Raw genomic sequence first — 25,573 nt, 5'->3', positions numbered from 1 at the left:
CAACCAGACTAACACCAGTTTAAACAACCAGACTAACACCAGTTTAAAACAACCAGACTAAAGGCTAACACCAGTTTAAACAACCAGACTAACACCATTAAAACAACCAGAATAACACCAGTTTAAAACAACCAGACTAACACCAGTTTAAAACAACCAGACTAACACCAGTTTAAATAACCAGACTAACACCAGTTTAAACAACCAGACTAACACCAGTTAAAACAACCAGACTAACACCAGTTTAAACAACCAGACTAACACCAGTTTAAACAACCAGACTAAAGGCTAACACCAGTTTAAAACAACCAGACTAAAGACTAACACCAGTTTAAAACAACCAGACTAACACCAGTTTAAACAACCAGACTAACACCAGTTTAAAACAACCAGACTAACACCAGTTTAAACAACCAGACTAAAGGCTAACACCAGTTTAAAACAACCAGACTAAAGGCTAACACCAGTTTAAAACAACCAGACTAAAGGCTAACACCAGTTTAAAACAACCAGACTAACACCTGTTTAAACAACCAGACTAACACCAGTTTAAACAACCAGACTAATACCAGTTTAAACAACCAGACTAACACCAGTTTAAACAACCAGACTAATACCAGTTTAAACAACCAGACTAACACCAGTTTAAACAACCAGATTAACACCAGTTTAAAACAACCAGACTAACACCAGTTTAAAACAACCAGACTAAAGGCTAAGACCAGTTTAAAACAACCAGACTAAAGACTAACACCAGTTTAAAACAACCAGACTAAAGACTAATACCAGTTTAAATAACCAGACTAAAGACTAACACCAGTTTAAACAACCAGACTAAAGGCTAACACCAGTTTTAACAACCAGACTAACACCAGTTTAAAACAACCAGACTAAAGGCTAACACCAGTTTAAAACAACCAGACTAAAGGCTAACACCAGTTTAAAACAACCAGACTAACACCAGTTTAAACAACCAGACTAACACCAGTTTAAAACAACCAGACTAACACCAGTTTAAACAACCAGACTAACACCAGTTTAAAACAACCAGACTAACACCAGTTTAAAACAACCAGACTAACACCAGTTTAAACAACCAGACTAAAGGCTAACACCAGTTTAAAACAACCAGACTAAAGGCTAACACCAGTTTAAAACAACCAGACTAACACCAGTTTAAACAACCAGACTAACACCAGTTTAAACAACCAGACTAATGCCAGTTTAAAACAACCAGACTAAAGGCTAACACCAGTTTAAACAACCAGACTAACACCAGTTTAAAACAACCAGACTAACACCAGTTTAAAACAACCAGACTAACACCAGTTTAAACAACCAGACTAACACCAATTTAAAACAACCAGACTAAAGGCTAACACCAGTTTAAAACAACCAGACTAAAGGCTAACACCAGTTTAAAACAACCAGACTAACACCAGTTTAAACAACCAGACTAACACCAGTTTAAAACAACCAGACTAACACCAGTTTAAAACAACCAGACTAACACCAGTTTAAACAACCAGACTAACGCCAGTTTAAAACAACCAGACTAAAGGCTAACACCAGTTTAAACAACCAGACTAACACCAGTTTAAAACAACCAGACTAACACCAGTTTAAACAACCAGACTAACACCAGTTTAAAACAACCAGACTAACACCAGTTTAAAACAACCAGACTAACACCAGTTTAAACAACCAGACTAAAGACTAACACCAGTTTAAAACAACCAGACTAACACCAGTTTAAAACAACCAGACTAACACCAGTTTAAACAACCAGACTAACACCAGTTTAAAACAACCAGACTAAAGGCTAACACCAGTTTAAAACAACCAGACTAACACCAGTTTAAACAACCAGACTAAAGGCTAACACCAGTTTAAAACAACCAGACTAAAGACTAACACCAGTTTAAAACAACCAGACTAACACCAGTTTAAAACAACAAGACTAACACCAGTTTAAAACAACCAGACTAAAGGCTAAGACCAGTTTAAAACAACCAGACTAACACCAGTTTAAACAACCAGACTAAAGGCTTACACCAGTTTAAAACAACCAGACTAACACCAGTTTAAACAACCAGACTAACACCAGTTAAAACAACCAGACTAAAGACTAACACCAGTTTAAACAACCAGACTATAGACTAACACCAGTTTAAAACAACCAGACTAACACCAGTTTAAAACAACCAGACTAACACCAGTTTAAAACAACCAGACTAAAGGCTAACACCAGTTTAAAACAACCAGACTAACACCAGTTTAAAACAACCAGACTAACACCAGTTTAAAACAACCAGACTAACACCAGTTTAAAACAACCAGACTAACACCAGTTTAAACAACCAGACTAACACCAGTTTAAAACAACCAGACTAAAACCAGTTTAAAACAACCAGACTAAAGGCTAACACCAGTTTAAACAACCAGACTAACACCAGTTTAAAACAACCAGGCTAACACCAGTTTAAAACAACCAGACTAACACCAGTTTAAAACAACCAGACTAAAGGCTAACACCAGTTTAAAACAACCAGACTAACACCAGTTTAAACAACCAGACTAACACCAGTTTAAACAACCAGATTAACACCAGTTTAAAACAACCAGACTAACACCAGTTTAAAACAACCAGACTAACACCAGTTTAAAACAACCAGACTAACACCAGTTTTACTGGTGAGACTGGAGAGACAGAGGAGACTGGAGAGACAGAGCCAGACTGGAGAGACAAGAGGAGACTGGAGAGACAGAGCCAGACTGGAGAGACAAAAGGAGACTGGAGAGACAAGAGGAGACTGGAGAGACAAGAGGAGAGACAAGAGAAGACTGGAGAGACAAGAGGAGACTGGAGAGACAAGAGGAGACTGGAGAGACAAGAGGAGACTGGAGAGACAAGAGGAGACTGGAGAGACAAGAGGAGACTGGAGAGACAAGAAGCAAATAGGGAAATTAGAGCACACACACCAACACTGGTCACGGGGTAAGGGAGAGTGGGGTAAGTTGAGTCTTTTCTATAGTGAGCATCACTTGGTCAAAGGGAAATATATTATTCTTTCTAACAAAGGTATCTACATGTATTTCAGGATGTGATGTATCCCTGGAAATAATCACAATTCATCTAAACATTACAGTTTTCAAAAAAAGACTGTGGTCTCTTGGGAAAACGTACCCTGTGTACGAGGTAAGTTGAGCGTCAGTACAGGGGTACGTTAAGCAGCCTACACATTTCTGTACTGAATTAAATATGAACTTAAAAAAAAAAAACATGTCTATCTTTGTTTCCCCAAACACAGTTGAACATGTTTAACATATGCAAGGTCCTGTCATTACCTCATCTCCCCCAGTGAAAATGCCTCGTCTGGGAAGGAAGCAACTCAACTTACCCCAAGGCAAAACATTTTGACTTTATTAGCCCACACAACTACAAGGATGTACTTCCATGCTAGGTTTATAACCTCACATTGACGCTTATAGAGACCAGACCTAATGCATAGAACAATCTTAAAATGATCAACTTTAATTTAGATACAAGCATCATGAAACCTCTTAACACAATAAATTCATTTGACTTGGTGAATACCAGTGTTTTGGACCTAACTTGCTAATTACTTTTTCCACGTGGTTTATTCCTTCCACAGACTCCATAAAATGATGACCTCTTCCTAAATATTTGGTGAAATCATTCATTCTTTATTTGTCTCAACTTACCTCCCACTCACCCCTAAAGGACTAGTCCACAGCATTAAAAGGATAGTTTGAGATTTTGGCAAAGAGGCCCTTTATCTACTTCCCACAGTCAGATGAACTTGTGGATTACCATTTTTATGTTTCTGTGTTCCGTTTGAAGGAAGATGCTAACTACCGGTTAGCGCATTGACTGGAAGTCTATGGGAACAGCTAGCATGTTAGTATAGACTTCAAGTTATTGTGCTAACGTTAATTAGAATTGGCTTGCGAAACTACCTATAAACTTCCAGGAGTTTATCTGACTCCTGGGAAGAAGATAACGTGGCCTCATTGCTGAAATCCAGAAGTATATCTTTAACCTTCTGCACATCTATCACTCCAGTCTCTGATCACTCCAGTCTCTGATCACTCCAGTCTCTGATCACTCCAGTCTCTGATCACTCCAGTCTCTGATCACTCCAGTCGCTGATCACTCCAGTCTCTGATCACTCCAGTCTCTGATCACTCCAGTCTCTGATCACTCCAGTCTCTGATCACTCCAGTCTCTTGCCACTCCAGTCTCTTGCCACTCCAGTCTCTTGCCACTCGTCTCTGATCACTCCAGTCTCTGCCACTCCAGTCTCTGATCACTCCAGTCTCTGATCACTCCAGTCTCTGATCACTCCAGTCTCTGATCACTCCAGTCTCTGCCACTCCAGTCTCTAATCATTCCAGTCTCTGCCACTCCAGTCTCTGATCACTCCAGTCTCTGATCACTCCAGTCTCTGATCACTCCAGTCTCTGGCCACTCCAGTCTCTAATCATTCCAGTCTCTGCCACTCCAGTCTCTGATCACTCCAGTCTCTGATCACTCCAGTCTCTGATCACTCCAGTCTCTGATCACTCCAGTCTCTGCCACTCCAGTCTCTAATCATTCCAGTCTCTGATCACTCCAGTCTCTGATCACTCCAGTCTCTGATCACTCCAGTCTCTTGCCACTCCAGTCTCTGATCACTCCAGTCTCTGATCACTCCAGTCTCTGATCACTCCAGTCTCTGATCACTCCAGTCTCTGATCACTCCAGTCTCTAATCATTCCAGTCTCTGCCACTCCAGTCTCTGATCACTCCAGTCTCTGATCACTCCAGTCTCTGATCACTCCAGTCTCTTGCCACTCCAGTCTCTTGCCACTCCAGTCTCTTGCCACTCCAGTCTCTGATCACTCCAGCCTCTGATCACTCCAGTCTCTGATCACTCCAGTCTCTGATCACTCCAGTCTCTGATCACTCCAGTCTCTGATCACTCCAGTCTCTGCCACTCCAGTCTCTAATCATTCCAGTCTCTGCCACTCCAGTCTCTGATCACTCCAGTATCTGATCACTCCAGTCTCTGATCACTCCAGTCTCTGATCACTCCAGTCTCTGATCACTCCAGTCTCTGCCACTCCAGTCTCTAATCATTCCAGTCTCTGATCACTCCAGTCTCTGATCACTCCAGTCTCTGCCACTCCAGTCTCTGCCACTCCAGTCTCTGATCACTCCAGTCTCTGATCACTCCAGTCTCTGATCACTCCAGTCTCTGATCACTCCAGTCTCTGATCACTCCAGTCTCTGCCACTCCAGTCTCTGCCACTCCAGTCTCTGATCACTCCAGTCTCTGATCACTCCAGTCTCTGATCACTCCAGTCTCTGCCACTCCAGTCTCTAATCATTCCAGTCTCTGCCACTCCAGTCTCTGATACTCCAGTCTCTGATCACTCCAGTCTCTGATCACTCCAGCTCTGGCCACTCCAGTCTCTAATCATTCCAGTCTCTGCCACTCCAGTCTCTAATCTTCCAGTCTCTGCCACTCCAGTCTCTGATCACTCCAGTCTCTGATCACTCCAGTCTCTGATCACTCCAGTCTCTGATCACTCCAGTCTCTGCCACTCCAGTCTCTAATCATTCCAGTCTCTGATCACTCCAGTCTCTGATCACTCCAGTCTCTGATCACTCCAGTCTCTTGCCACTCCAGTCTCTGATCACTCCAGTCTCTGATCACTCCAGTCTCTGATCACTCCAGTCTCTGATCACTCCAGTCTCTGATCACTCCAGTCTCTAATCATTCCAGTCTCTGCCACTCCAGTCTCTGATCACTCCAGTCCTCTGATCACTCCAGTCTCTGATCACTCCAGTCTCTTGCCACTCCAGTCCTCTTGCCACTCCAGTCTCTTGCCCACTCCAGTCTCTGATCACTCCAGCCTCTGATCACTCCAGTCTCTGATCACTCCAGTCTCTGATCACTCCAGTCTCTGATCACTCCAGTCTCTGATCACTCCAGTCTCTGCCACTCCAGTCTCTAATCATTCCAGTCTCTGCCACTCCGGTCCTCTGATCACTCCAGTCTCTGATCACTCCAGTCTCTGATCACTCAGTCTCTGATCACTCCAGTCTCTGGCCACTCCAGTCTCTAATCATTCCAGTCTCTGCCACTCCAGTCTCTGATCACTCCAGTCTCTGATCACTCCAGTCTCTGATCACTCCAGTCTCTGATCACTCCAGTCTCTGATCACTCCAGTCTCTGCCACTCCAGTCTCTAATCATTCCAGTCTCTGATCACTCCAGTCTCTGATCACTCCAGTCTCTTGCCACTCTCCAGTCTCTGATCACTCCAGTCTCTGATCACTCCAGTCTCTGATCACTCCAGTCTCTGATCACTCCAGTCTCTGCCACTCCAGTCTCTGCCACTCCAGTCTCTGATCACTCCAGTCTCTGATCACTCCAGTCTCTGATCACTCCAGTCTCTGATCACTCCAGTCTCTGATCACTCCAGTCTCTGCCACTCCAGTCTCTGCCACTCCAGTCTCTGATCACTCCAGTCTCTGATCACTCCAGTCTCTTGCCACTCCAGTCTCTGATCACTCCAGTCTCTGATCACTCCAGTCTCTGATCACTCCAGTCTCTGCCACTCCAGTCTCTGATCACTCCAGTCTCTGATCACTCCAGTCTCTGATCACTCCAGTCTCTGCCACTCCAGTCTCTGATCACTCCAGTCTCTGATCACTCCAGTCTCTAATCATTCCAGTCTCTGATCACTCCAGTCTCTGATCACTCCAGTCTCTAATCATTCCAGTCTCTGATCACTCCAGTCTCTGCCACTCCAGTCTCTGCCACTCCAGTCTCTGCCACTCCAGTCTCTGATCACTCCAGTCTCTGATCACTCCAGTCTCTGATCACTCCAGTCTCTGCCACTCCAGTCTCTGATCACTCCAGTCTCTGATCACTCCAGTCTCTGCCACTCCAGTCTCTGCCACTCCAGTCTCTGATCACTCCAGTCTCTGCCACTCCAGTCTCTGATCACTCCAGTCTCTGCCACTCCAGTCTCTGCCACTCCAGTCTCTGATCACTCCAGTCTCTGATCACTCCAGTCTCTGATCACTCCAGTCTCTGATCACTCCAGTCTCTGATCACTCCAGTCTCTGATCACTCCAGTCTCTGATCACTCCAGTCTCTGATCACTCCAGTCTCTGATCACTCCAGTCTCTGCCACTCCAGTCTCTGATCACTCCAGTCTCTGCCACTCCAGTCTCTGATCACTCCAGTCTCTGCCACTCCAGTCTCTGATCACTCCAGTCTCTGCCACTCCAGTCTCTGCCACTCCAGTCTCTGCCACTCCAGTCTCTGATCACTCCAGTCTCTGCCACTCCAGTCTCTGATCACTCCAGTCTCTGATCACTCCAGTCTCTGATCACTTCAGTCTCTGATCACTCCAGTCTCTGATCACTCCAGTCTCTGCCACTCCAGTCTCTGATCACTCCAGTCTCTGATCACTCCAGTCTCTGCCACTCCAGTCTCTGATCACTCCAGTCTCTGATCACTCCAGTCTCTGATCACTCCAGTCTCTGCCACTCCAGTCTCTGATCACTCCAGTCTCTTGCCACTCCAGTCTCTGATCACTCCAGTCTCTGCCACTCCAGTCTCTGCCACTCCAGTGTTTAATTGCTACATTGTAATTCATTCCCCACTATGGCCTATTTATTGCCTTACCTCCCTTATCTCACCTCATTTGCACACACTGTACATAGACTTTTCTATTGTATTATTGACTGTATGTTTGTTTTACTCCATGTGTGACTCTGTGTTGTTATATGTGTCGAACTGCTTTGCTTTATCTTGACCAGGTCGCAGTTGTAAATGAGAACTTGTTCTCAACTTGCCTACCTGGTTAAATAAAGGACTTGTTCTCAACTGGCCTACCTGGTTAAATAAATAATAGAGGCATTATAAGAAGTGTCCCAGTCAGTCAGTGTCCCAGTTAGCCAGTGTCCCAGTCAGCCAGTGTCCCAGTCAGCCAGTGTCCCAGTCAGCCAGCGTCCCAGTCAGCCAGTGTCCCAGTCAGCCAGCCAGCGTCCCAGTCAGCCAGCCAGCGTCCCAGTCAGCCAGTGTCCCAGTCAGCCAGTGTCCCAGTCAGCCAGTGTCCCAGTCAGCCAGTGTCCCAGTCAGCCAGTGTCCCAGTCAGTCAGTGTCCCAGTCAGCCAGTGTCCCAGTCAGCCAGTGTCCCAGTCAGTCAGCGTCCCAGTCAGTCAGCGTCCCAGTCAGCCAGCCAGTGTCCCAGTCAGCCAGCCAGTGTCCCAGTCAGCCAGCCAGTGTCCCAGTCAGCCAGCCAGTGTCCCAGTCAGCCAGTGTCCCAGTCAGTCAGCCAGTGTCCCAGTCAGTCAGCCAGTGTCCCAGTCAGTCAGTGTCCCAGTCAGTCAGTGTCCCAGTCAGCCAGCGTCCCAGTCAGCCAGTGTCCCAGTCAGCCAGCGTCCCAGTTAGCCAGCGTCCCAGTCAGCCAGTGTCCCAGTCAGTCTGCCAGTGTCCCAGTCAGTCAGTGTCCCAGTCAGTCAGCGTCCCAGTCAGTCAGCGTCCCAGTCAGCCAGTGTCCCAGTCAGCCAGCGTCCCAGTTAGCCAGTGTCCCAGTCAGTCAGGCAGTGTCCCAGTCAGGCAGTGTCCCAGTCAGGCAGTGTCCCAGTCAGGCAGCGTCCCAGTCAGGCAGCGTCCCAGTCAGCCAGCGTCCCAGTCAGGCAGTGTCCCAGTCAGGCAGTGTCCCAGTCAGGCAGTGTCCCAGTCAGGCAGTGTCCCAGTCAGGCAGCGTCCCAGTCAGGCAGTGTTTTCCACTAGCACGGCTATAGCAGTTACACACTCATTTCAGCTTGAATGAACGAGGCTACTTTTTACAATTTGGAAGACAGAAAAAAAGCCCACCGAACCCTCTCACGCTAGAATGAACGATATGCATCTTCCAGCCATCTATCAACAGGACAGGGGCCTGTCAGTCTCAGAGCCAGCGAGGACAGGGGCCTGTCAGTCCCAGAGCCAGCGAGGACAGGGGCCTGTCAGTCTCAGAGCCAGCGAGGACAGGGGCCTGTCAGTCTCAGAGCCAGCGAGGACAGGGGCCTGTCAGTCCCAGAGCCAGCGAGGACAGGGGCCTGTCAGTCTCAGAGCCAGCGAGGACAGGGGCCTGTCAGTCTCAGAGCCAGCGAGGACAGGGGCCCTGTCAGTCTCAGAGCCAGCGAGGACAGGGAAACACTGCTGCTTTGACAGTCTGCTGGGTGTGTTGTGAACGCTGTGGTATCAGTTATATTTCATTACACAAGATGCTCCTTCATCGTCCCTGTGAGTTAATGTGCACGTCCCATAATGTGTTTTTATTTAACCTTTATTTAATTAGGCAAGTCAGTTAAGAAAAAAAATATTATTTACAATGACGGCCTACACCGGCCAAACCCGGACGACGCTGGGCCAATTGTGCGCCGCCCTACGGGACTCCCAATCACAGCCCGGTTGTGATACAGCCTGGAATCGAGCCAGGGTGTCTGTAGTGACGCCTATAGAATTGAGATGCAGTGCTGCGCCACTTGGGAGCCCCACAAATAATGTTAGATAACTGTGAGTAGAAATATACTGAGTCTGTTGTTTTCTGGCACATTCATTGACTTTACTTCCCGTGTTTCATATGCTGCCACAAAGCGCTGCCGCAAAGTGCTGCCACAAAGTGCTGCCACAAAGCGCTGCCACAAAGCGCTGCCTGCTGCAAAGCGCTACTGTAAGTTGACTGATGAACAGCAAGCTGGACTAGTTTAGAAACGGTGTTTAATTGACTGAATAAAGTCAATCTCAGGTATACTATTTTGCCGTTCATAAATCACACTACGTACTTATATGTATGTCCCTTGGTATCACATCCGGAGAAATTAACTAAATATCTTGTATGTATATTTTATAAGTCCATCGGGACTTGCTAGACAGTGCCGTTAAAGTGAGTGACTCGTCAAGCCCGAAAACACACGGAGACGCCGTCAACAGAGTCACATTTTGCTTCAATTAATGGTCATGAGAATCCACAATAAACAGTTGTATTTGTTATGGTCACTATGTAACATCCTTGTGAATGATTATTGTGTGTAGACTACATTCCAACCAGGCTAGACTACATTCCAACCAGGCTAGACTACATTCCAACCAGGCTACTAGACTACATTCCAACCAGGCTACTAGACTACATTCCAACCAGGCTACTAGACTACATTCCAACCAGGCTACTAGACTACATTCCAACCAGGCTACTAGACTATATTCCAACCAGGCTACTAGACTAAATTCCAACCAGGCTAGACTACATTCCAACCAGGCTAATAGACTACATTCCAACCAGGCTAGACTAAATTCCAACCAGGCTACTAGACTACATTCCAACCAGGCTATTAGACTACATTCCAACCAGGCTACTAGACTATATTCCAACCAGGCTACTAGACTACATTCCAACCAGGCTACTAGACTACATTCCAACCGGGCTACTAGACTACATTCCAAACGGGCTACTAGACTACATTCCAACCAGGCTACTAGACTACATTCCAACCAGGCTACTAGACTACATTCCAACCAGGCTACTAGACTACATTCCAACCAGGCTACTAGACTACATTCCAACCAGGCTACTAGACTATATTCCAACCAGGCTACTAGACTAAATTCCAACCAGGCTAGACTACATTCCAACCAGGCTAATAGACTACATTCCAACCAGGCTAGACTACATTCCAACCAGGCTACTAGACTACATTCCAACCAGGCTATTAGACTACATTCCAACCAGGCTACTAGACTATATTCCAACCAGGCTACTAGACTACATTCCAACCAGGCTACTAGACTACATTCCAACCAGGCTACTAGACTACATTCCAAACGGGCTACTAGACTACATTCCAACCAGGCTACTAGACTACATTCCAACCAGGCTACTAGACTACATTCCAACCAGGCTACTAGACTAAATTCCAACCAGGCTAGACTACATTCCAACCAGGCTACTAGACTACATTCCAACCAGGCTACTAGACTACATTCCAACCAGGCTACTAGACTACATTCCAACCAGGCTACTAGACTACATTCCAACCAGGCTATTAGACTACATTCCAACCAGGCTACTAGACTACATTCCAACCAGGCTACTAGACTACATTCCAACCAGGCTACTAGACTACATTCCAACCGGGCTACTAGACTACATTCCAACCGGGCTACTAGACTACATTCCAACCGGGCTACTAGACTACATTCCAACCAGGCTAGACTACATTCCAACCAGGCTACTAGACTACATTCCAACCAGGCTAGACTACATTCCAACCAGGCTAGACTACATTCCAACCAGGCTAGATTACATTCCAACCAGGCTACTAGACTACATTTCAACCAAGCTACTAGACTACATTCCAACCAGGCTACTAGACTACATTCCAACCAGGCTACTAGACTACATTCCAACCAGGCTAGACTACATTCCAACCAGGCTAGACTACATTCCAACCAGGCTAGACTACATTCCAACCAGGCTAGACTACATTCCAACCAGGCTAGACTACATTCCAACCAGGCTAGATTACATTCCAACCAGGCTACTAGACTACATTCCAACCAGGCTACTAGACTACATTCCAACCAGGCTACTAGACTACATTCCAACCAGGCTAGACTACATTCCAACCAGGCTGGACTACATTCCAACCAGGCTAGATTACATTCCAACCAGGCTAGACTACATTCCAACCAGGCTAGACTACATTCCAACCAGGCTAGACTACATTCCAACCAGGCTAGATTACATTCCAACCAGGCTACTAGACTACATTCCAACCAGGCTAGATTACATTCCAACCAGGCTACTAGACTACATTCCAACCAGGCTAGACTACATTCCAACCAGGCTAGATTACATTCCAACCAGGCTAGACTACATTCCAACCAGGCTAGACTACATTCCAACCAGGCTACTAGACTACATTCCAACCAGGCTACTAGACTACATTCCAACCAGGCTAGACTACATTCCAACCAGGCTAGACTACATTCCAACCAGGCTAGACTACATTCCAACCAGGCTAGATTACATTCCAACCAGGCTACTAGACTACATTCCAACCAGGCTAGATTACATTCCAACCAGGCTACTAGACTACATTCCAACCAGGCTAGACTACATTCCAACCAGGCTAGATTACATTCCAACCAGGCTAGACTACATTCCAACCAGGCTAGATTACATTCCAACCAGGCTAGACTACATTCCAACCAGGCTAGACTACATTCCAACCAGGCTAGACTACATTCCAACCAGGCTAGATTACATTCCAACCAGGCTAGACTACATTCCAACCAGGCCAGACTACATTCCAACCAGGCTAGACTACATTCCTCTACACGCTTGCTTTCTCTTCTCAAACGCATCTTCGTATTTAGCCACTGCTCTAGATCCAGTAGCAACAGCTGTATCTCAGCATCCCTCGGTTTTCTGTCCCCCATCGTTTCTCAATAGCAGTGTATTTCGGATGATATCAAGGCATTAGAATGTAGCAGAAGACACCAAAATAGAGCTGGTTTGGCTAAATATTCTTAACCCCGGCCCAGGGGATCATGGCTGGCTACTTTCTCTATTTGGCTGGCTATTCTATGTGGGCGCGCGTGTGTGTGTGTGGGGGGGTACAGTAGGCTACTTCATGGGTTTATGGCACTGACTAACAGAATACGAGAGAGAGAAGGCCAGAGAGAGAGAGAACGAGGTGGGACAGAGTGGGAGAGAGAGGGAGAGGGGGACAGAGTGGGAGAGAGAGGGAGAGGGGGACAGAGAGGGAAAGAGAGAGGGAAAGAGAGAGGGAAAGAGAGAGGGAAAGAGAGAGAGGGAAAGAGAGGGGGGACAGAGAGAGAGGGAGAGAGAGAGAACGAGGTGGGACAGAGTGGGAGAGAGAGGGAGAGGGGGACAGAGAGGGAAAGAGAGGGGGGACAGAGAGAGAGGGAGAGAGAGGGACAATGAGAGAGGGACAGAGGGAAAGAGAGAGAGGGACAGAGAGGGAAAGAGTGAGAGAGGGACAGAGGGAGAGAGGGAAAGAGAGGGGGACAGAGAGGAAAGGAGAGAGGGAAAGAGAGGGGGACAGAGAGAGAGAGAGAGGGAAAGAGAGAGAGGGAAAGAGACTTCATGAGTCGGTTTAGGATGTCTCTTTCTCACCCTCCCCTTATGTCTCTCTCTCCACCTCTGTTCCAGGTTTTCCCTCCTCTCGGGACCAGGAAGAGAAGAGACTCTCTGGGTTCAGTTCGCTGGGAGGGTCTTGGGTTGTATTTCTTCCAACACAGTCTGGGAACAGAGCCAACTAGACTAGAGCAAGAAGGAAAAATAACAAACAGCAGCCACAGTACAGACAGTAGGGAGACAGTTCTAAACAGAAGAAGTGGGAAAAAGAGAGAGGGAATGCGAAAGAGAGCGGCTAGATGGATAGAGGCCATTCTGTGAGTAAGAACTAAACAGCATTCATATTAGCAAAAGCCAAATAGGAGGAGTGAGGAAAGGGAGAAGAGAGGAGAAGAGGGAGAGGAGAGGGAGAAGAGAGGAGAAGAGAGGAGAGGGAGGAGAGGAGAGGGAGGGAGAAGAGGGAGAAGAGGGAGAAGAGGGAGAGGAGAGGGAGAAGAGAGGAGAGGGAGGGAGAAGAGGGAGAGGAGAGGGAGAAGAGAGGAAGAGAGGGGGAAGAGGGAGAAGAGGGGGAGGGAGAAGAGGGGGAAGAGAGGAGAGGGAGAAGAGAGGAGAGGGAGAAGAGGGGGAAGAGGGGGAAGAGGGAGAAGAGGGAGAGGAGAGGGAGAAGAGAGGAGAGGGAGGGAGAAGAGGGAGAAGAGGGAGAAGATAGGAGAGGGAGAAGAGAGGAGAGGGAGAAGAGGGGGAAGAGGGAGAAGAGAGGAAGAAGAGGGGGAAGAGAGGAAGAAGAGGGGGAAGAGGGGGAAGAGAGGAGAGGGAGAAGAGAGGAGAGGGAGAAGAGAGGAAGAAGAGGGGGGAAGAGGGAGAAGAGGGGGAGGGAGAAGAGGGGGAAGAGGGGGAAGAGAGGAGAGGGAGAAGAGGGGGAAGAGGGGGAAGAGGGGGAAGAGGGAGAAGAGGGGGAGGGAGAAGAGGGGGGAAGAGAGGAGAGGGAGAAGAGAGGAGAGGGAGAAGAGGGGGAAGAGGGAGAAGAGGGAGAGGGAGACGAGGGGGAAGAGGGGGAAGAGAGGAGAGGGAGACGAGGGGGAAGAGGGGGAAGAGAGGAGAGGGAGAAGAGAGGGAAACCTGGGAAATGTTGCAACCCAGAACCATGGTGAGGAATGATGTGAAGGGCAGGCTGATCTAGGTTTCTCTGGGAAGTGAACCGAATCGTGGATGTTATAAACACCTTGACAGGATTAGTTCTGTTTTCTAATTATTGAATGGAGCCACATATATAGACCATGTGGTTTTGTCTTGACTTCAAACGGCCAAGTTAACTCCTAAAGTAAAACAGAGAGGCCTACCCTAATAGGTGCTCCTATAGTAAAACAGAGAGGTCTACCCTGATTGGTGCTCTCCTAAAGTAAAACAGAGACGTCTACCCTGATAGGTGCTCCTAAAGTAAAACAGAGAGGCCTACCCTGATAGGTGCTCCTAAAGTAAAACAGAGAGGCCTACCCTGATGGGTGCTCCTAAAGTAAAACAGAGAGGCCTACCCTGATAAGTGCTGCTATAGTAAAACAGAGAGGCCTACCCTGATGGGTGCTCCTAAAGTAAAACAGAGAGGCCTACCCTGATAGGCGCTCTCCTAAAGTAAAACAGAGAGGCCTACCCTGATAGGTGCTCCTAAAGTAAAACAGAGAGGCCTACCCTGATAGGTGCTCCTAAAGTAAAACAGGGAGGCCTACCCTGATAGGTGATCCTTAAGTAAAACAGAGAGGCCTACCCTGATGGGTGCTCCTATAGTAAAACAGAGGCCTACCCTGATAGGTGCTCCTATAGTAAAACAGAGAGGCCTACCCTGATAGGTGCTCTCCTAAAGTAAAACAGAGAGGCCTACCCTGATAGGTGCTCTCCTATAGTAAAACAGAGAGGTCTACCCTGATAGGTGCTCCTAAAGTAAAACAGAGAGGTCTACCCTGATTGGTGCTCTCCTAAAGTAAAACAGAGAGGCCTACCCTGATAGGCTAATATGTGTTTACATACAGCAAGTCCTTCTGAGTTCATAACAACCCAGTTAAGTCCAGATGAAGGCCTTGCCTAGGCCTGGCCTATAGTCTGCTGTCACAACCATGTACTGTGGTGTCTCCTCTCCCACTGCTCTGCCTCTCAATATCACATTAGTCTTTCATAGCTTCACCTTGACTGTGCTGCGTGTAACTCATCCCAACGCCAGTCTCAGATCACCTAGCCAGATAAGCAACACTTTGTCAGCAACAAAATACCAAGTGTGCGTCCCAATAATCTCTCCTATCTCCTGAAGTGTAAACTTGTTCACTAATTCCCACAAATCTAAAAGCATTGGATTGGTCTTCCCACAAATCTAAAAGCATTTGATTGGTCTTCCCACAAATCTAAAAGCATTGGATTGGTCTTCCCACAAATCTAAAAGCATTGGATTGGTCTTCCCACAAATCTAAAAGCATTGGATTGGTCTTCCCCAAATCTAAAAGCATTGGATTGGTCTTCCCACAAATCTAAAAGCATTGGATTGGTCTTCCCACAAATCTAAAAGCATTGGATTGGTCTTCCCACAAATCTAAAAGCATTGGATTGGTCTTCCCACAAATCTAAAAGCATTGGATTGGTCTTCCCACAAATCTAAAAGCATTGGATTGGTCTTCCCATAAATCTAAAAGCATTGGATTGGTCTTCCCACAAACCTAAAAACATTGGATTGGTCTTCCCACAAACCTAAAAACATTGGATTGGTCTTCCCACAAACCTAAAAGCATTGGATTGGTCTTCCCACAAACCTAAAAGCATTGGATTGGTTCTTCCCACAAACCTAAAAAGCATTGGATTGGTCTTCCCACAAACCTAAAAGCATTGGATTGGTCTTCCCACAAACCTAAAAGCATTGGATTGGTCTTCCCACAAACCTAAAAGCATTGGATTGGTCTTCCCACAAACCTAAAAGCATTGGATTGGTCTTCCCACAAACCTAAAAGCATTGGATTGGTCTTCCCACAAACCTAAAAAGCATTGGATTGGTCTTCCCACAAACCTAAAAGCATTGGATTGGTCTTCCCACAAACCTAAAAACATTGGATTGGTCTTCCCACAAACCTAAAAGCATTGGATTGGTCTTCCCACAAACCTAAAAGCATTGGATTGGTCTTCCCACAAACCTAAAGCATTGGATTGGTCTTCCCACAAACCTAAAAGCATTGGATTGGTCTTCCCACAAACCTAAAAGCATTGGATTGGTCTTCCCACAAACCTAAAAGCATTGGATTGGTCTTCCCACAAACCTAAAAGCATTGGATTGGTCTTCCCACAAACCTAAAAGCATTGGATTGGTCTTCCCACAAACCTAAAAGCATTGGATTGGTATTCCCACAAATCTAAAAGCATTGGATTGGTCTTCCCACAAACCTAAAAGCATTGGATTGTTCTTCCCACAAACCTAAAAGCATTGGATTGGTCTTCCCACAAACCTAAAAACATTGGATTGGTCTTCCCACAAACCTAAAAGCATTGGATTGGTCTTCCCACAAACCTAAAAGCATTGGATTGGTCTTCCCACAAACCTAAAAACATTGGATTGGTCTTCCCACAAACCTAAAAGCATTGGATTGATCTTCCCACAAACCTAAAAGCATTGGATTGGTCTTCCCACAAACCTAAAAGCATTGGATTGGTCTTCCCACAAACCTAAAAGCATTGGATTGGTCTTCCCACAAACCTAAAAGCATTGGGATTGGTCTTCCCACAAACCTAAAACATTGGATTGGTCTTCCCACAAACCTAAAACATTGGATTGGTCTTCCCACAAACCTAAAAGCATTGGATTGGTCTTCCCACAAACCTAAAAGCATTGGATTGGTCTTCCCACAAACCTAAAAGCATTGGATTGGTCTTCCCACAAACCTAAAAGCATTGGATTGGTCTTCCCACAAACCTAAAAGCATTGGATTGGTCTTCCCACAAACCTAAAAGCATTGGATTGGTCTTCCCACAAACCTAAAAGCATTGGATTGGTCTTCCCACAAACCTAAAAGCATTGGGGGTTTCCACCCTATTGTTATACCAGTCAGTCAGTCAAGAGAAGTGAACAAGTACACACTTGGAGAGAAAAAAATATATATTATTGGGACACAACAACAAATCTGCCCGTGCTTGGAGGGAGACTGTGCTACTAGTAGCTACTCAACAGTACAAAACCTCCTGTCCATCTGTTTATTTCTTCTCATTCTCTGTAGGATCCTTCTCAAATCAAATCAAATGTTATTGGTCACATGGTTAGCAGGTGTTAATGCGAGTGTAGCGAAATGCTTGTGCTTCTAGTTCTGACCGTGCAGTAATATCTAACAAGTAATCTACCAATTCCACAACAACTAGCTAATACACACAAGTGTAAAGGAATGATTAAGAATATGTACATATAAATATATGGATGAGTGATGGCCGAACGGCATAGGCAAGATGTAGTAGATGGTATAGAGTACAGTATATACATATGAGATGAGTAATGCAGGGTATGAAAACATTATATAAAGCTGCATTGTTTAAGGTGGCTAGTGATACATTACATCAGGATGGCAAGATGCAGTAGATGGTATAGAGTACAGTATATACATATATGAGATGAGTATTGTAGGGTATGTAAACATTATATAAAGTGGCATTGTTTAAAGTGGCTAGTGATACATTTATTACATCCAGATGTTAATTATAAAAGTGGCTAGTGATACATTACATCAGGATGGCAAGATGCAGTAGATGGTATAGAGTACAGTATATACATATATGAGATGAGTATTGTAGGGTATGTAAACATTATATAAAGCAGCATTGTTTAAGGTGGCTAGTGATACATTACATCAGGATGGCAAGATGCAGATGGTATAGAGGACAGTATATATATATATATGTCTAATCTAATCCTATTCCCTTTACAGTGAACTAGTCTTTCAGCCCTGGTTGCTCTGTAGGTTCCACCTAATGGGTTCCACACTTCAGTCAGATTTGGCAAGCAAACGTTTGCTTGCCAAGAGTACTTAGCACTTCTAAACAGTCTCTCTCTTTTCTGTTGACACTGCACATATTGTGAAGCCGTCAGCCTTGTTAAAATACTCCAAACCAGAAGGTGGCAGTAGTGTTTCGTTCCTGAAGACTGGTTTGGCAACGCTAGTCCCTGTGTATTTTGCTTTGTAGAGGTATTCAATGTTTGCTAACTAGCTAGCTGCGCTAATGTTGCTATTGTTGTAGAATGCCCATGTTGCTACTTGCCAGATGGCCGGCTAGCAAGAATACAATTTATTTTAAATTAAATTTACTCTCCATAATCCCATACTGCCAGTGCCAGCCCTTAGCCAATTGTTTTAGCTAGCTAGTTATAGCTAGAACAAAATATTTGTTTTCCCTTTTTGTTGTCACTCCTGTCGGCTCCCCCACGTGGAGGTTCGTGCTCTCCGATTGGCTCTAAGTCAAGTTGTCGGCCACTGAGGAGCCAGTAGAAACGGCAGGCTCGTCGGTACGCAGCGGGTACGTCTTTTGTTCTAGCAAGAGAAGGAACATCCTCCTACTGTGATAAGTATCTATCGGCAGTCTATCGCCAGTCTATCGCCAGTCTATCTGCAGTCTATCGGCAGTCTATCTGCAGTCTATCGCCAGTCTATCTGCAGTCTATCGCCAGTCTATCTGCAGTCTATCGCCAGTCTATCGCCAGTCTATCGCCAGTCTATCGCCAGTCTATCTGCAGTCTATCGCCAGTCTATCGCCAGTCTATTGTTGCCAGTCTATTGGCAGTCTATTGTTGCCAGTCTATCGCCAGTCTATCGCCAGTCTATCGCCAGTCTATTGTTGCCAGTCTATCGCCAGTCTATCGCCAGTCTATCTGCAGTCTATCGCCAGTCTATCGCCAGCCTATCGCCAGTCTATTGCCAGTCTATCGCCAGTCTATCGCCAGTCTATCGCCAGTCTATTGCCAGTCTATCGCCAGTCTATTGTTGCCAGTCTATCGCCAGTCTATCGCCAGTCAATTGTTGCCAGTCTATCGCCAGTCTATCGCCAGTCTATCGCCAGTCTATCGCCAGTCTATTGCCAGTCTATCGCCAGTCTATTGTTGCCAGTTTCTCTGCAGTCTATCGCCAGTCTATTGTTGCCAGTTTCTCTGCAGTCTATCGCCAGTCTATCTGCAGTCTATCGCCAGTCTATTGCCAGTCTATCGCCAGTCTATCGCCAGTCTATCGCCAGTCTACTGCCAGTCTATCGCCAGTCTATCGCCAGTCTATTGTCAGTCAGATTATCTGAGTGTTTCATGCCTAATGATTGTTTCCTATCCACTGTGCCTCTGCATTGCTTGCTCTTTGGGGTTCAGGCCAGGTATCTGTAAAACACTTTGTGACAACTAGCATAAAAAATAAATTAAAAAAAGGTCTTTATAAAATACATTTGATTGAATTCTATTGATTGGATAGGGATCCTCAAGAGGACAACTCAGTACGACACAACATGGGCTAGCTAGGCTATTTTTAAAATGACAAAAGTGTGCTGGGTCTGCTAGCTTGCTCTATAGCCCTCAAAGACAATTCAGATCAGGTTACAGACTCTGTCCGGCTAAATATAGGTCTCTAGGTCTAGGATATCGCACGGCGCAGACTGACTGACGGAAAAGACTGTGTTACAGTACCACAGGGCCACAGTACCACAGGGCCACAGGGCTACAGGGCCACAGGGCTACAGGGCTACAGGGCCACAGGGCCACAGGGCCACAGTACCACAGTACCACAGGGCCACAGTCCCACAGGGCCACAGGGCTACAGTACCACAGGGCCACAGGGCCACAGGGCCACAGTACCACAGGGCCACAGGGCTACAGGGCCACAGGGCCACAGGGCTACAGGGCCACAGGGCTACAGGGCCACAGGGCTACAGGGCCACAGAGCCACAGGGCCACAGTACCACAGGGCCACAGGGCTACAGGGCCACAGGGCCACAGGGCTACAGGACCACAGGGCCACAGTACCACAGGGCCACAGTACCACAGTACCACAGGGCCACAGCGCAGCCGCCTGCTATCACACCATATTTAACAACGTCTCCTTTTTCAGGCTCAAAACGGAGAAAACTGAGTGGGCCTGGGGAGGGAGACACCGATGCACTTGACTAGCCACAGGGTGTGTGTCCCAAATCACACCACATTTACTATAGTGCTGTGCACTACTTTGTTATTACTACATAATACCGATGTTACTACAACATTACACCTGTATTATAACCCTGCCAGTCAACACTAGTTAGTAGTTAACATTACACCTGTATTATAACCCTGCCAGTCAACACTAGTTAACATTACACCTGTATTATAACCCTGCCAGTCAACACTAGTTAACATTACACCTGTATTATAACCCTGCCAGTCAACACTAGTTAGTAGATATTTACAGTGCTGGTTTATTCACTGTGTATTTATTCCTTGTGTCACTATTTTTATCATTATCTTTAACTTTGCATTGTTGGAAAAGGACTTGTAATGAAGCATTAGTCTACACCTGTTGTTTACGAAGCATGTGACATTACATTTGTGACTGTCTTATTCTGGTTGGTAAGACGCATGCATATCACTGAGGCCATAACGAATGAAAGGAAGTGTGACCCTGCTGGTCATTTATGAACATTTGAACATCTTGGCCATGTTCTGTTATAATCTCCACCCTGCACAGCTAGAAGAGGACTGGCCACCCCCTCATAGCCTGGTTCCTCTCTAGGTTTCTTCCTTGGTTTTGGCCTTTCTAGGGAGTTTTTCCTAGCCACCGTGCTTCTACACCTGCATTACTTGCTGTTTGGGGGTTTTAGGCTGGGTTTCTGTACAGCACTTTGAGATATCAGCTGATGTAAGAAGGGCTTTATAAATAAATTTGATTTGGTAGAAAAGTATTGGTTGAGAACTTGAAATCTCCGATCCCTGTCTGATGGGGAAAACGTTGTGGAGGAGTTTGGTGCAATGCATTGTTCACCATATCGCATATCTTCAAGACCTCAGGCAGTCACTTCTTGCATGAACACACCAAGACATTCGTGAAGAGGGCACGACAACACTTTTCCCCCCTCAGGAGACTGAAAAGATTTGGCAATGGGTCCTCAGATCCTCAAAAGGTTCTACAGCTGCACCATCGTGATCGATTGCATCATCGCCTGGTACGGCAACTGCTCGTAGTACAAATGGCCCAGTACATCACTGGGGCCAAGGTTCCTGCCATCCAGGGCCTATATACTAGGCGGTGTCAGAGGAAGGCTCCAAAAAATTGTCAAAGACCCCAGTCACCCAGGTGTTAGACTGTTCTCTCTGCTACTGCACGGAGCATCAAGTCTAGGACCAAAAGGCTCCTTAAAAGCTTCTTCCCCCAATCCATAAGACTGCTGAACAATTAATCAAATGGTCACCTGGACTATTTACATTGACCCCCTTTGTTTTTACACTGCTGCTACTCACTGTTTATTATCTATGTATAGTCACTTTACCTCAACTAACCTGTACCCTGGACATTGACTCTGTACCGGTACTCCCTGTATATAGCCTCATTACTAACCTGTACCCTGGACATTGACTCTGTACCGGTACTCCCTGTATATAGCCTCATTACTAATCTGTACCCCAGACATTGACTCTGTACTGTTACCCCCATATATAGCCTCATTACTAACCTGTACCCTGGACATTGACTCTGTACCGGTACTCCCTGTATATAGCCTCATTACTAACCTGTACCCCAGACATTGACTCTGTACTGTTACCCCCATATATAGCCTCATTACTAACCTGTCCCCCCTGTATATAGCCTCATTACTAACCTGTACCCTGGACATTGACTCTGTACCGGTACCCCTGTATATAGCCTCATTACTAACCTGTACCCCGGACATTGACTCTGTACTGTTACCCCCGTATATAGCCTCATTACTAACCTGTACCCCGTGTATATAGCCTCATTATTAACCTGTACCCCCTGTATATAGCCTCATTACTAACCTGTACCCCTGTATATAGCCTCATTACTAACCTGTACCCCGGACATTGACTCTGTACAGGTACCCCTGTATATAGCCTCATTACTAACCACACATTGACTCTGTACCGGTACCCCCTGTATATAGCCTCATTACTAACCTGTACCCTATGTATATAGCCTCATTACTAACTTGTACCCCCTGTATATAGCCTCATTACTAACCTCATTACTAACCTCATTACTAACCTAACCTGTACATAGCCTCGTTATTGTTATGTAATTGTATTGTGTTACTTTTTGATTGATTTAATTTTTTTTTTTACTTTTGTTTATTTAGTGAATATTTATTAACTCTTATTTATAGAACTGCACTGTTGGTTAAGGGCTTGTAAGTAAGCATTTCATGGTAAAGGTCTACACTTGTTGTGACAATTACCATTTGCTCTAGTCTAGAGGACTGAAATGAACAAATCTTCTTGAGAACCAGACATAACCAGATCCTCTTGTAGGTCCTACATGGAAATACTGTCCACCTTGTCCAAGTTGACTACATAGTAACTGAAGTTATATGTAGCCAGGCTGAGAGGGGGAAAGGTATACCGTATAGTGTAGACATGCATGGACCTGGCCAAGTTGCAAGTAGTTAGCTAACGTTAGCTAGCCTACTGCGATTGTTTTTAGCTAGCTAACGTTAGCTAACTACTTTTCACAACTGATAGTCACATTGGGGCAAGTTAGCTGTATAAATATATTTACCCGATATACATACATTAACTATCTACCTAACGTTAGGTAATTTATATGTTATAGACTTAAAAGTGTAATGCTCGTTTGATAATCACGCAGACTACTTGTAGCTAACTGAGTAGCTAACGTTAGCTAGCTTAATAGTTTTCTTTCTTGCTAAAGTCGTACATCTGTCTAGGAATGTAACGTTAGCTAGCTAACCGTTGTCCGGTTTAATAAAAAAAATATGAATCCATGAAAACGCGTACATAAACATATGATAGTTATATATAGTTAACTATGTCTGGGTAGAGTTATATTAATATATTATGGACGTGGGCCTGATGTCAACCTGAATGTTAACAGTCACTGCGTGTGGTGTGCTACAGCTAGCCAGTTAGCATTAGCAAGCTGCCGTTACCGTGTGATGTGCTACAGCTAGCCAGTTAGCATTAGCAAGCTGCCGTTACCGTGTGGTGTGCTACAGCTAGCCAGTTAGCATTAGCAAGCTGCCGTTACCGTGTGGTGTGCTACAGCTAGCCAGTTAGCATTAGCAAGCTGCCGTAACCGTGTGGTGTGCTACAGCTAGCCAGTTAGCATTAGCAAGCTGCCGTTACCGTGTGGTGTGCTACAGCTAGCCAGTTAGCATTAGCAAGCTGCCGTTACCGTGTGGTGTGCTACAGCTAGCCAGTTAGCATTAGCAAGCTGCCGTTACCGTGTGGTGTGCTACAGCTAGCCAGTTAGCATTAGCAAGCTGCCCGTTACCGTGTGGTGTGCTACAGCTAGCCAGTTAGCATTAGCAAGCTGCCGTTACCGTGTGGTGTGCTACAGCTAGCCAGTTAGCATTAGCAAGCTGCCCGTTACCGTGAGTCCCGGTGACAACAGACACACACACAACAACAACACACACATCTGCACGTCAATCCATTTCTATGGACCGGGTTCGTAACTAGCTTTACTAGCTAATTTGAGTTACGTGTTATTGCTTTTGGGAATATATCATTGTCGAGCGTTTAACAAAACGTAACAACAACAACAACAAAAAATGACTGCTTTTTGTAGTAATGTCATGATATCGTTGAAGAGGACATGTCGTCTTCCTACCCCATTTTCGTTGGTATCTGAGGAAGGCCGATGTGGTGTCAAGAGTGACGGACAACCGACATTCCCCCGAAGAGGCTGCAACCGTTTGCTCCTTCTCTGTTAGCACTGCGCAAGGTCCTACCGGGTTTATTAACAACCGTGCCGGGGCTGCTGTAATTTCAGGATGGATCGGTAACGGTGATAAAACCATACGAGGTTTTCACGTTTCAGTTTAAAGGTTCAAAACAGAGGACGCGTCCTCGAACAAACGGTAGATCATGACACCAGTATCGGCGCTGTGGAAAAGACAGGACGTTGCATTTGAGTCCATAGCATTCACACACACACACACACACACACACACACACACACACACACACACACACACACACACACACACACACACATTACCAGCCACTGAGTGAGTGATGTGGCCACTCAGCACAGACATCCGTATAAAGCTGATCACCTAAATGAAACTGATTGAGATATTCAAACACACCTTAAAATCTTTTTTAACATGTTTTATTGTTATTGGTATTCTAATTATTACTAAGTAGGAAACCCAGGTAATTTTAGGTTTCACAATTGAATGTCATATAGCATAATAGTCTAATAATTATATTCATACTCATATTTATATAGTAATATGATTGTTATAACTACACATTATATTTGCTATTGTTTTGTTGATTATATTGTTGTTGTTGTTGTCATTCCTATTGTTGTACTAGTTTTACTGTTTGTGTGTGGATGTTCATGTCGATGCTATCTGGTTCCTCTCTACCCAGTACAGCCAGTAGAGGACTGGCCAACCCACATAGCCTGGTTCCTCTCTACCCAGTACAGCCAGTAGAGGACTGGCCACCCCTCATAGCCTGGTTCCTCTCTACCCAGTACAGCCAGAAGAGGACTGGCCAACCCACATAGCCTGGTTCCTCTCTACCCAGTACAGCCAGAAGAGGACTGGCCAACCCACATAGCCTGGTTCCTCTCTACCCAGTACAGCCAGAAGAGGACTGGCCAACCCACATAGCCTGGTTCCTCTCTACCCAGAAGAGGACTGGCCAACCCTCATAGCCTGGTTCCTCTCTAGGTTTCTTCCTTGATTTTGGCCTTTCTAGGGAGTTTTTCCTAGCCACAATGCTTCTACACCTGCATTGCTTGCTGTTTGGGGGTTTTAGGCTGGGTTTCTGTACAGCACTTTGAGATATCAGCTGATGTAAGAAGGGCTATATAAATACATTTGATTTGATTTGATGAAGGACAAACAGCGTCTTCCCACCTAAATGAATAGTGCCATATTAGTAGTATAATGTGGTGTAACTAAAGGAGGTTGGTGGCATCTTAATAGGTGGAGGAAGGGCTCATGGAAAAGGCTGGAGCGGAGTAGTGTGGAATGGTATCAAATACATCAAACATTATGTGACCCATAATGGCACAGAGTTTGGTAGTATCTATAACCTTATTTCTCAGGTGAGGACAGAGGACTCCCTCTTGTGGTATACAATACATAATAACCCTAACTCTATAGAATTATACCCCCTTAAAGCTGAATACATAGGATCAGAACCCTTAAAGTTGAATTCGTAGGAT

At 45.7% G+C, this 25,573-nt stretch overlaps 1 protein-coding gene across 2 annotated transcripts in view; it reads right to left on the bottom strand.

The window, feature by feature from the left end:
- bcl9l (bcl9 like) overlaps positions 1-24,351 on the bottom strand; it is an 82,068-nt gene extending 57,717 nt beyond the window's left edge. The window contains exon 1 of one of the 2 annotated variants that reach the window (XM_029773938.1): positions 23,999-24,351. The gene's annotated coding sequence lies outside the window, so the exon portion shown is untranslated. The remainder of the gene's footprint in view (positions 1-23,998) is intronic. The other variant, XM_029773937.1, reaches the window with a different exon arrangement.
- Positions 24,352-25,573: the final 1,222 nt, after the last annotated feature.

Source organism: Salmo trutta, chromosome 13 (assembly GCF_901001165.1).
Source record: "Salmo trutta chromosome 13, fSalTru1.1, whole genome shotgun sequence".
Lineage (NCBI taxonomy): Eukaryota > Metazoa > Chordata > Actinopteri > Salmoniformes > Salmonidae > Salmo > Salmo trutta.
Note: the sequence above shows the minus strand (reverse complement) of the source record. Positions and strands in the feature narration are given on the sequence as shown.